Here is a 12,270-nt window from a genome sequence, read left to right as displayed (position 1 = left end):
ACAGGAGGCAGAAATGGAAGCTTTTTGGCAAGCAAAGAACATGATTTTCAGTCCACTCACACAGAATGGTATTAATTAATAGATTGTTTTCTGACAAATAGTTAATTGTGCCTGACTGTTTTCCATATGACTAAGGAAATAAAAAAGCCAATGAGGACACAGTATTTAAACCCCAGAAATTTTGGTATGAAACTGCTGATATGATAGCCAGTGCAATCCCATTTGCTATACATCTAAAACGGGTTTTGTGAATATCAGCATATGACCATGTAATGAAATACATAGTTCCCAATTTTATTTTTGCAGTGTTACTCAACAGAATTACTTAACATTTTTTATACCAGTATATGTAAGATGCTTAGGCCAGTACAAACTACAAAAGAGATCTCAATGAATAGACAAATATTTATCTCTATTGTAGGAATAAAACTGAGAGGAAGAATTTGTAAAAGTTCCTAGTGACTTCATGGCAAGTAGATTTCTAACAGCAAGGCTGGAATTAAGTGTAGTCACTTGGTAATATTCACACGTGTTTGTCTTCTTGGAGTTTCCACTTTCTTGTAGGTGCAGAAGTAATTGTAGCTCAGTGATGTTCATGTTAGCCTCAGCCAGCTCGTACTGTAAGTGGCTGGCACTTGCTGGCTGGGGTGATTTATTAGCCCAAAGCAGGAAAGGAACTTCCATTGATCAAATCAGTTGGTTCATGAGATCATTTGTCTCTTGTGCCAAAAATAATTTCTCTTTGGATATGTGATATGTTTGTTAAGAGATCTGAAAGTCTAATGCTGTTATCAGGAAGTTCTTTATTTTATTAAATTATGTATTCCAGAGATTATTTCTTAAATCTGAAATCTTAGTTTTTCATCCTAGCCCCACAGGTAGATAACTGTAGCATTCAGTCTATACTAACTTTGGAGATCAACTTTATTTCTCCTAAGTTTTTCTTCTAGAAGAATGTTCAGTTCTCAGTAGAGTTTCCTGTGAGTAGATAAATGCTATAATTATTTTAAAAATATGAAACATTGAGAATTAGAACAGATAGAGAGCATTAGCTTTCAAAATTACATAGCTTATAGCATGTAATTTGCTGATATTTGTAGGATTTGGGTCTGTAGATTGATGGCCCTAATTGTGTATTTTTTAGTAATCTAGATGAAATAACATGGCACAGCACTAAATCCATTTGTCCTGTGTGGCTAATTTAAAGCTCGGCATAGGTACCTGCCAAGTCAAGATTCTTTATTTGTCTTCCTTGTGTAGCTCTGTTGAATATTCATAATTTCTATTAACACATGCCCTTCGATATTTGCTTTTTTTTTTGCTTTTTTTTTTGGTCATGGATAGTAGATTAATTAAAAGAGTTGTTGCTGTGAAACTCTGGGCTGTGATGTTGCCTGGTCTTGTAATATAAACAGTCTCAGATCTGGGGAAGTGATGCCTCTTGAGAAGTGGTGGCTCACATCCTGACCATAGATGCCAACCTCACAGCTTGAATACTTTTGCTTTAGGGATATTTCTTCTACTGCACCTTCTGAAATAAAGAGGCTTTATGAGAGCTGAACTCTCGTTTTTATTGTGTGCTCCTAGCCACAGAGAAAAGCTTGAAACTATGGAATGTCAGCAAAGCAAAAAGGCTTGATGTATCAGCAAGAATTAAAAAATAAATTTTAAATACCAGGCAAGCCTCAGACTGATTTTTGGGCCCCAGTTGACATCCCCAAGGGAACTTTGGCTGGCTAGAGCTGGTAACAGTGGTTTCCTATTAAAGCTGCCTTGCCAGTTATTTTTGCATCATTAGGGATGTGTGTGTTTCTTCATGTGCTACACAATTAGTGGTGACAGCTGTCCAGCAGATCACAGACCAGTGACAAACTGCAGTTATCCTCTCGCTCTGAACTTCCTCTCCTGCATTCTTCCCACTTACCCATTTCCCCTGTGACGCTTTCTCTCCTGAAATTACTTTGGCAGGGTTACAATAATGACCATATTAAAACTACGTTTAGCTTAAAAACAAGCTTTTCTGTTAGTCTCCCAAGCTTGTAATGACACCTGAACTCAGTAACCCAGGGCCACAGTGCCATGTGCTCCAGTATGGGCAACAATTTCCTAATGGTGAAACTGGCCTAGGACTATGATAGAGTAGCTGGGGATTTCTGTCAGGGAAGGTTTTAAAGAATAGGCTAGACAAACCTAGGGAACAAAATCTGTCCTCTCCTGAGCAGTGTTCATCTTTCAAGCCACCTTGGAGGTCCCTGGAGTGACACAGCTGGTGAGGAGCCACCTCAGGAAGGCACCTCACTGGACCTGTTTGGGAACAGAAAAGGACTGGTGTGGTGTGATGGCTGGAGGCTGTCTTGGGCACAGAGATCACAAAATGAGTTTTCAAATTTTGGAGAAGTATGGAGGAAGGTCAGCAAAACCAATACCTTGGGCTTTTGGAGGGCAGATTTTCACCTGTTTGGGAGTCTGGTTCAGAGAGTCCCTTGGGAAGCAGTCCTGAAGGGCAGAGGAGTCTGGGAAGACTGGACAGTATTCAAGGGAGAAATCCAAAAGGTGCAGGAGGAGATCCTCCCTGTGTGCTGAAAGATGAGCTGGTGGGATGAAGATGAGCCTGTCTGAATGCAGAGCTTTGACTGGAACTCAGGATAAAAAGGAGAGTTTACAACCTTTAGAACAAGGGACAGGGAGCTCAGGAAGACTACAAGGATGTTGTGAGGTTATGCAGGGAGAAAATTACAAGGGTGAAAGCCCATGTAGAACGTAATCTGGGTGCTGTTGTAGAAGACAATAAGAAATGTTCCTATAAGTACACCAGCAAAAAAAGGGAAGACTAAGGAGAATCTCCATCCCTCTTTGGACATGGGTGAACACATAGTAACAAAGGAGGAGGAAACAGCTGAGGTACTTAAAGCCTTCTTTGTCTCAGTCTTTAATGGTAAGACCAGTTGTTCTTTGGGTACTGAGCCCCTAAACTGGGTTAATGGTTGGAATTGATGATCTTAGAGGTCTTTTCCACCTAAACAATTCCGTTTCTATGGTTCTATCATTCTATCTTCAACACTTTCTGTGAATCCAAGCATTCATATTTCTGAACTATGGTTGGCTTAAGCCTTCTTGGAAGGCAGGAAAATTATATCCTCAGCTTTTCAGAGGGGGAGGTGGCATCTTTGGTTTGATACCATTTGTCTTCTGTACAGATTCCTTAGAAAATGAACAAATCGCAAATCAAACAGAACTCTCTGAAAGGGCAAAGATTTTAAATTCAGTTCTCTCTTGATTAAGTAGTGAAAGAAAGTGAATTGGATATTAAAGGGAATAGCTGTTCATTTCTTACCTTCACTGTCACCCTGGGATCCACTAGTGCCAAATTCACCGTGGATGGATCCACCTACTGGATGTTCTCCCAGCTCTCCATAATGGTTGCCAAGGTGTGGCAAACTGAATGCCTGTTTGGTGAACAGAGGTCTCTTGGAGCTCAAGTGGGTTTCTGGGATGAACAAGTAATCCTGCCCATCAGAAAATGGTGAATTTGGTAAATTAAAATGAAAAGTGAATGTTTGAATTTCTCCCCCCCGTCCCCCCTGAAAAATAAAATCAGGTATGTTGCTTGAGTATCTTAGATAGCTTATGGAGGTCTGTCATTGTGCTGATGGAGGTACAGACTTTGTAACCGTTTTAGAAAAAGGTAATAAAAAGGTCTCAAATAATCAAATGGCTTTGAAAATGACAACTAGGTAAATAAAAGCATCAGAAGAAAAGACAAGTATAGGATTGTTTTGTGATAAATATTAATAAGTAGATTTGGATTCTGAATTGTGACTAATTTTCACCAATTTTTTCAGACATCTGTGGCTGCTCCATATTCCTTCAAAATTAAGTGAAATTACTAAGAATTCTAATTGAATTTTTGCTTTTTCAATAAGGCTTCCAAATATTTCTCTGCATTTTCAAAATTCCAGTTGATGAATCATAGCATACAGATTTTAACAGTGTTTTTTGAAGGTAACACATTTTTGTGCCAGGCATGTAGTGAACACTCATTTGCTTGAGGTTATTAGTTGCATTGCAGTCTATCAGTATTACTGAATATTGATCAATGACACACAGACTGAAATGACACAGTATTCTGGATTGTCCTTCAGACAACATAATAACAATGAGAATGAAACATCTTGTTCTCTCTGTATTGCTTCCCTACTATTTTTTCTTCCAGCACTTGTGATTTATTATGACCCTTGAGTAAAGTAGTCAAATCTGTCAGTCTTCAAACAGTACCAGTCATGATGGACAATTATTTGTGAGACTGAATATTAGGGAAGAGAATGTGGTAGAGAAAGGCACAGAACATCTCCTGGGACAGATTTCAGTCACTATAGTTTTAATGTAGACATCGATGATTACCTGTCCTTTACCAAATAGACACTGTAATAATTTAAAATTGCATTTTTCATGTTTCAGCCATCATTAAAAACTGCAAGCTGCTTTCAGAAGTCCACCTCCAGCATTCACATTTGATTGGATGCTGTTGAAAAGTATTGTTGAGCTGTTATTTAGAAATCCACACACTTTGACTGGATTGAAAGATGACACATGTATATTTTGAGGCAATGAGTATTATTACTCATTTATCCTAATGTGGAATCCATTTGATCAGCAGAGGTCAGATTCAATTGTAAATTACAGACTCTTCAGGGACAGTGAGTTGAAACTATGGTTGTCTGCACATGGATTCTGCTCTTGTACAATTACCATTATGCCACACTGATGATGATGAACTCCCTCAAAAAGTGCTTCACCTTGGCTTGAAGGGAAAACTCTGCTCACAGCACAACTCCAGCACACAGTAACCTGCAGGGCATAGCAGGGATCAGTGGCTGTTCCTGGTATCCCAGAGCATCCCTGTTTTCCCTGCCACTGAGTAACAATGTCAGTTCTTGAGCAGTTGCATAGGAGATGTAAAGCTCCCAAAGCCTCCAGCACAAAGCCATTCACAGGTAGAATCCCTTTCCTTCTGTGGCTGATCCTGATGTCCTAAATAGCTCCATGGACTGAAGCAGAAGTTACACAACTGTGCTGTGCTCTTTCTTATTTTTTTTCCCAGGGCAAGCTTGGCTTACTGAAGGAAGGCAACTGCTGCATTTAAAGGGAAGTACAGGGTTTTTCCCCTAGCATAAGGTTTTTAGTGCTTTGGGGTCCAGTGATTATTTTGGAGACAGCACAGTTGCTCACCTCTCCCAGAACTAAGCTGCATCTTACAAGTTTCAGTTTCTCCCACATTTTACTTTTGTGATTTTTATTTAAGCCTTCAGGCAGCTGCTGTCACCAGCTTTTTGGTGATATGTTCATGAGAAATGTTTCAGAAAGCAAGTTTACAGCTACTCTCATGTGCAGTCTGAAGAGCCAAGACACTTCACAAATAAGCCATTCATGAACACAGAACAGGTTCAAAGGTGTCTGCTAAAAGCATCTTCACTTTTATCCTCAATTTGTGGTGTCAGCATGCTGGAAGAGAGAGAGATAGATTGCTGTGCTGGCAGATCAAACAGTTGCTGGCAGGTCATGGAGGTAGGTAGTTGTGATCACTGCCACTTTTACAGAGTTTTTTGCTTATATAAAGCAGGTTTGTGATCATCCCCCAGTCTTCAGGCTTTCCATCCATCCATTCATTCAACTGATTAGAAAAGCCTGGAGTTAATTGTCTTTCCTTCTGTTTTGTCCTCCTTCCCCTGTGCCTCTTTTATAAACAGTACTAAAAATGTGACCTCTTCCAGTCCAGGTTTGTTCCCAGTCAAGTAGTCTTTGAAGGTCAGCTGAACTTTAGCTGTCCACTCTCTCCTGATGAGCCTCAGTGGCCAGTGGAGCTGGGCTGTGCTGACCTTCCTGTGTGCCTGACTTGTATGTGTCTCTGTCTTTGCAGCTTACAGGCTGGCCACAGCCCTTGGGTGATGAAATGTCCTCTTACCTTTCCTGCTCTCCCCTGGCAATTTCTGAGAAGCAATAAAAATGGAAACAAGAAAAGATAGCAAAGTGCAGGTTTTTTTACAGAAATCATTTGGTTCAACACTATCATTTCAGGAGTGGACCTTTGCTATTTGCAAAGCCTTGCTATCATAAATTACCACTACTCTAATTTCACACCGTGCTGTCATGGTCTGAAGTCGCTGCTATAGAAGAAAATGTGTTTTATCCAAGAAGCACCAGCATACTTTTTAAATCACAATGGTCACCTTCACTCAGATGAAAAGCAATCAGTGTTTTAACAAATGATGGGGGGCATTTGCCATCCTCTGTGCATATTGCCTGGTTGTTCTTCCCTGGGAAGATTCCCAACATGATCAGAAGCTTAGAGTTTCCTTTCTCACTGACAAATAGCTCTTACTTATGGACCTTCAAATCCCAACTTCATGCATAGCAAAAGGATTGTGGGTCATGGTTGAGATTTCAAAAATAAATTAATTACCATTTTGTCCATTTTTGAGTCCCCTGGACTTGGATTTCTTTGTGTTTAGTTCATCAGTTTCTGTGGACCTCAGACAGTACATCAGGATTTTAAACTTTTCTCATGTTGTTGTGTAATAAATTTTTACTTAAGGTAAACTGAATAAAGTTTATGTGGGGCTGGGTTTTTCACTTCCTTACATTCCTTATCTTTTGCAAGGAATCTACTGCAAAGGAAATGCAGAGTGTTAGACTCTATCATGTCAGAAGGATCAAGGATGCACATCTTATAGAGCTCTAGACGATTTAAGGTTCGAGGGAACTGCAAATCACCCTGCAAACACTTTAGCAGCAATAATTATTTTGTATTACTACTGCATTAATATTGAATAATTACACAGCCAGCTTTAACTGAGGGGCAATCTAAATGATGACTCTCTGCTCCAAATCTGGACTTTTTCAGTTTTTTCTGGTATTTCACAGACTCACAGAATAATATAGGTTGGAAGGGCTGCAACCCCCCTGCTGTAAGTAGAGCCAACTAGAGCAGCTTGCTTAAGCCCTTGCCTAGTCATGTTGTGATTAACTCAGGGTGGCTGTTGCACAGTCTGTATCAGTACTGACCATCATGACACTCTGAAAAGGTTTCTCTTAGTATCAAATCAAGATTCCCCTTGCTTCAATTTGTATATATTGAATGCCATCCTCATCCAGTGCACCTCCAAGAAGTACTTGGCTCTATCTTCTCTGTAGTGGGGAAGACATGGGGCCCTCCAGGCTTGCTTCCCAAGGGCATGATCTAAAACTGGAGTTATTAGAAAAACTCCAGCTGACTTTACCAAACTCTGGAAGAAACCTCTCCTGCAAAATTGGGATCAGGCATTCCTGTTTGGCTGTAGGAAGGGTCTCAGATTACCTGCCATTCTTGAGTGGGTGAGTTCACAGCACTTAGGTGCTTCTCTTGCATTTAGAGGTATTTGGATATGAGCCAGAGGTGTTTGAAAATCCCATTTTTCCAGAGAGTAAAGACATTGTTTGGAAATATTGCTGTGTTGATGTGTTTGACTGTGTTCATTTTGCAAAAGTTGGCTTGTTTCCTGTCATTTTAAAGGATAATTAGAAAGAGTTCAGGCTTGAACAGACCTGTCCTGAGAATGGGTGTCTTGTCCATGCTCAGCAGTGCCTGTAACTGAGGCTGTCAGTGTATTCCTGGGCTCTGCTCTGGGTGGTGCAAGGGTTGGATCAGTGTGGTCCCTGCTGTGGTTCTCATCTGACCTGCATGGCTCTGGCTGCTTGCACAGCACTGCTACCTTGGCCAGTCATGTGCATCACTGCTCACTGCTTACAGGAGGCAATATTGTGCCCTTTGGGGGATTTTCATGTGTGCATTGACTTTAATCCAGATCTGATAATGGCACAAGCCACCTTTGAGCTGTCACTGAGGTCAAAGAAAGAGAAAAACAAAACCAGACACATTTTCATTAGCGCTGTTTTTTTTTGAAACATCAAACAATGTGCACATTATTTCCTGTTTAAAATTACAAAGTTTAGCAGCAAAACACATCTCAGCAGCATGTGGTATGGGAGGTGTTGATATCCCCTGCCTACGGCTGTCACTTACACCCACTCCTGCATTGCAAATTGCCTCCCATCAAATGAGCTCACAGAAATATCAGTGTTGTTGCATATGCTGGGGTTTGCAGGATGTATTTCTGCATCCCTGCTGTTCATCTTGCAAAAATCCTTTTCAGTCCCAGCTGTTATTTTCAGGAACTGACAAGTAGGTTTCTGTAAATTAATCAAATTTATTCTGAACATGGATGTAACCCTTCATCAAAAGACAGTGAAAAGGCAAGAAATACGTAGCAAAACATATCCTAGCCTGTGTCAAATTTGGCTTGTCAGCATGGAGAGGTTTTAAGGAAGAGGGTAAATAGCAAGAAAATCTTTCCTGGTTGCTCCTCCTGTGCTCTGTGTAAGAGGATCGTGTGGGTCTGGGATTTGGGCAGAGGTGTTCAAAAAGGGGGTTAAACAAACCACTTACTGTAAAATAAACTTGCTACTTCACAGTGGTCTCTGAAAAGACACATTTTGGATACTTGCTGCAGTGGAGTGTGCTGGCAGTTTATAATTTGTTTGATAAACAGGGAATGTAATTGATATGTCCCTTTTGAGGCAACAAAATATAAAACAGCTTTTTAGAGTAGAACAAGGCCTCTAATTTAATTATCTGTGAGCCTCATAGATTAAAAGTATTCTTTCATCCATTCCTGGCAGCCTGAAGTAGATGAATAACTGAAATTCAAAGAAAACCCTTTCAAAAAGGAGACCTGGCACATGAAAGAGCAAAGGTCCAAGCAGTTTGTAAAAGGATTTATCTCCACTGAGATGCCCATTGTCTTTATGGCAACTAATGATAATTGTTAAAGGTTTGGAAGCTGTGATGCCCACTGAAGGGGACAGGGGTCTCCATCACCTCAGGCATAACAAGCTGATCCTTCAAAATGCTGCTGTGATCAGGGAAGTTACTCCTTAAGGGTGTTTCCACTTAATGGGGAGAATAAATGAGGAGCAAAGAGGTTTGGAGTAGGAAAAAGGATTCTTCACTGCACTTGGGCTTTTTTTCTTAGAAAATGTTCTCCCTTTTCAGGTTTGTGATTTAAGACTTTGATCTAGAGGCACAGTGTGTCTAGGAAAGAAAAAAATCAAGTTTGCTTCTGGTATAAACATTTACAGCTTCATTGACTTGAAGTGGAATTTCATCTGGGAATATAAGCAATGACCCCAGTGACACAAGGAGAGGAACACTGGTACCTTGGAGTTACTTGAACAGTGCCCAGAACATCTGCAAAATAATTGCTGATACATTTTGTTTGGAGCACTGATTTTTCTTTTCTGTAGTTCATCTAGATTTGATCTAACAGTTTTGACTTTGAAGAAGGATTGAGTTTGAAACGTTGTTTGGAGTGGATGGTGATTTTCTTTGTCTGCAACATGGATCAATGCACTTTGAATTGTACATGTGCAAGTGGGAGCTGGAGCAAAGAAACTGTAGTGCAAGTGCCAGAATTCTGCCTAAGAAGCTGGCCCTAATCATTATCTAAAACAGTGCCTCAAAAATGCATCTCAAATGATATTTAAATTTACTCATACACAGGCATTTCATATTATCTTTATGGTATGCCAGATATTAAAACCTTTAAATCTTAAACAAATCCTTTACTTAGTTGCCCTTAAGCAGCATGTTTTTTGCTTTTGTTTTGTAATTTGCTATTATACCCATGCTTGGTATGACACTTGCTTGATCTGGATTAATTTCCCATGCTGATTTGTAATGAATGTGCCCTGTAGGCTAATGGTATATTTGCAGCCTCTCTTCTTCCCTTGTAAAATTTGCCATTACCATTTACAGGACAGCATGTTCTCTCTGACACCTTCCAGAACTGCCAACTGCCTGTTGAACAGCACAGCATCAGCTGTTACAGCCTGATCCAAACACTACGAAGTAAGGGAACAGTGATGCAATTCAAGGTTTTTAAGGAAAGGCAGTGTCTTTTATTAGATCAGCTGTTTCAGTTGGGAAAAAACAGACAGGCTTTCAGGCACACAAATCTTTCTTCAGGTCTGAAATAGAATCAGTGTTGCTTACACCAGCATTCCTCATCAGTGAGGCACCGATGGTCCCAGCAAGGTTTAGAAAATGTGTTTCAAAGTGTGTGTGTTGCATGGCCCTTCTCACTGGGGAGGGCTTCAGAGCAGAACACAGGCAAACCATTCCCCTTGTCTCCCCCTCCCTGTACAAACCCTGCTAACAGGGGGAACATCCTACAGGGAGAGGTAGTGTAAGGTCACTTCTTCTTGAGAAAAATCTTCAATACCTTATGACCAAGGCACATCTCCACAGTCACCCACCCTGCTGTTGGGAAGGATGGGGCAAAGCTGTGGCATCACAGTGCAGGTGGTTAACCTCAGGATCCATGCTGGAAATTCTGTCTCCTGATGTTTATAGCTGCACAGCAAAGAGTTGTGGGACCAGCTGGCAAAATGAGTTTTATTCTCTTTCTTGTGATTGCTTTACAGGGAACAGTGTTTCCCAAAGTTTCTGGAGTCACTGTTGACTGACGAGCCACCCAAGAGCAAAGCATGTGATTCAAAATGCTACACAGGCAGGATGGTTCTGCAGAAAAGCTGTGAACAGCTTCCCATAGTCTTTAGAATGCTTGTGGTCACAGAATTAAAAAATAAGAAGTAAGGGCACTGTGCACTGGCTGCTTTCTCCTCCAGATAATGGATTTGAATATCTTGCTTTTTCATCCTATGAGAGATTTCATATTTATCTTTCTTTTTCTTTTCTGGAAATCTTCAAAAGTATGTATTGAAATCTTCCTAGTTAAAGAACACCGACAGGTGCTCCAAAATAAAAATTTTAACATTAACTGTAACATTTACATAATGTTAACATTAACTGTGACACTCATTTCTATTTTCCCACGCTAGGTACTAGGGTGTTAACTGTAGTTAATAGATGTGGTATTAAGAGGCTGAGGATGCTTTTTACTCATGTGAATATTTCCATGGTCCATGGACTGTGAGAACTCTTGATTTTGCATTCTTTCCTGAGTGTAGTAATAGGTGTGTTAATTATGTGGCTTCTCTATTCATTCCAGTTTGAAAATGAAAGATTGTGTTTCAAGAAATTGTCATCACAAGAAAATTGTAAATAAGTATTAATGCTTCTGAAGAAATTGAAAGGATGAACTGTTTATGACTTCGATTTGATTAGCACAGAGACATGGACAACCAATGAGAAAGTAATGCTGTAAACAGGAATATGATTATTGGACAAGCTTAATTCAGAGGAAAAAATATATCTTAAAAATTACACAAGCCAAAAATCTTAGTTAAAGATCTCCTGTGGGCATTGATGTTCTGGTGTAAAATTATGTTACATCAGTCTTGAAAGCCCTTAAAAGTTTAGAAATTTGCAAGAGCCTGAATTTGTATAAAATACAAGTGTTTCAAATGTGGTTCTGAATTCCCAGACCTGGGTGTGCTACTCCCAGCCTGGCCAGACTTTGATCCCTTTAATATGTTTCTCCACCCAGCAGTGTGGCCAGTGACACATGCCCATGGCAAGTAGGCTGACACCAACCGTAAAAGAGCATAGACAGCTGCTTCTGTATCCCAGAAGAGGCTTTAGTGGAGGAGTCATGCAGACAACCAGATTCTCTGGTGAATCTCAGAATTTGTTTCATTCTCTTTAGTACCCAGCCAAGATGTTTGTGTTTGAAAGCATGGCTGTGACTGTTTCTGTGGACCAGAGTTTCTTTATGTGCACCAAAAGGAAAATCATTAATTTCTCAGTGAAAGAGCTACATTCTTATTTGAAACAAAGATCCTTTCATTCCCAACTATTTTAAGACACTTCATGGCTGCCAGATTAGAATAAATAAAAACCAAGATCCATACTTGGTCCCCATAACAGTAATTGTGTTACCATGTGGACATCACACATCTAACCTGCAAAATATAATTCCACATCTGGATTCTGCAGCCAGTAAAGGGCTCTGATGCCACAGTCTATAGACATCTTTGACAGACAGGTTTGAAATGTGAAGGCAGATCCATCACCAAGTCAATGCTTGAGATCAACCCCACATTTAGGTTGGATCTCATTATAAATTGGCACTTGTAAAACTGGAAGAATGGTATGAAGGAAGGAGAAGCAAAAAAAAAGTGAACTGCTGAGGAAAAAAGCATCTGCTCCCAAACCACTAGTTTTTGCTACCTGATACTCTTCTTTAATAGTGATGGTATTGCAGCTTTTCTTAC

At 40.1% G+C, this 12,270-nt stretch overlaps 1 protein-coding gene across 1 annotated transcript in view; it reads left to right on the top strand.

Moving 5' to 3' along the window:
* The window catches only part of SNTB1 (syntrophin beta 1), a 111,778-nt gene that overhangs the window by 85,248 nt on the left and 14,260 nt on the right, over positions 1-12,270 (top strand). The window lies entirely within an intron of this gene.

Source organism: Lichenostomus cassidix, chromosome 2, assembly GCF_008360975.1.
Source record: "Lichenostomus cassidix isolate B80296 chromosome 2, HeHo_3.0, whole genome shotgun sequence".
Classification (NCBI taxonomy): domain Eukaryota; kingdom Metazoa; phylum Chordata; class Aves; order Passeriformes; family Meliphagidae; genus Lichenostomus; species Lichenostomus cassidix.
Note: the sequence above shows the minus strand (reverse complement) of the source record. Positions and strands in the feature narration are given on the sequence as shown.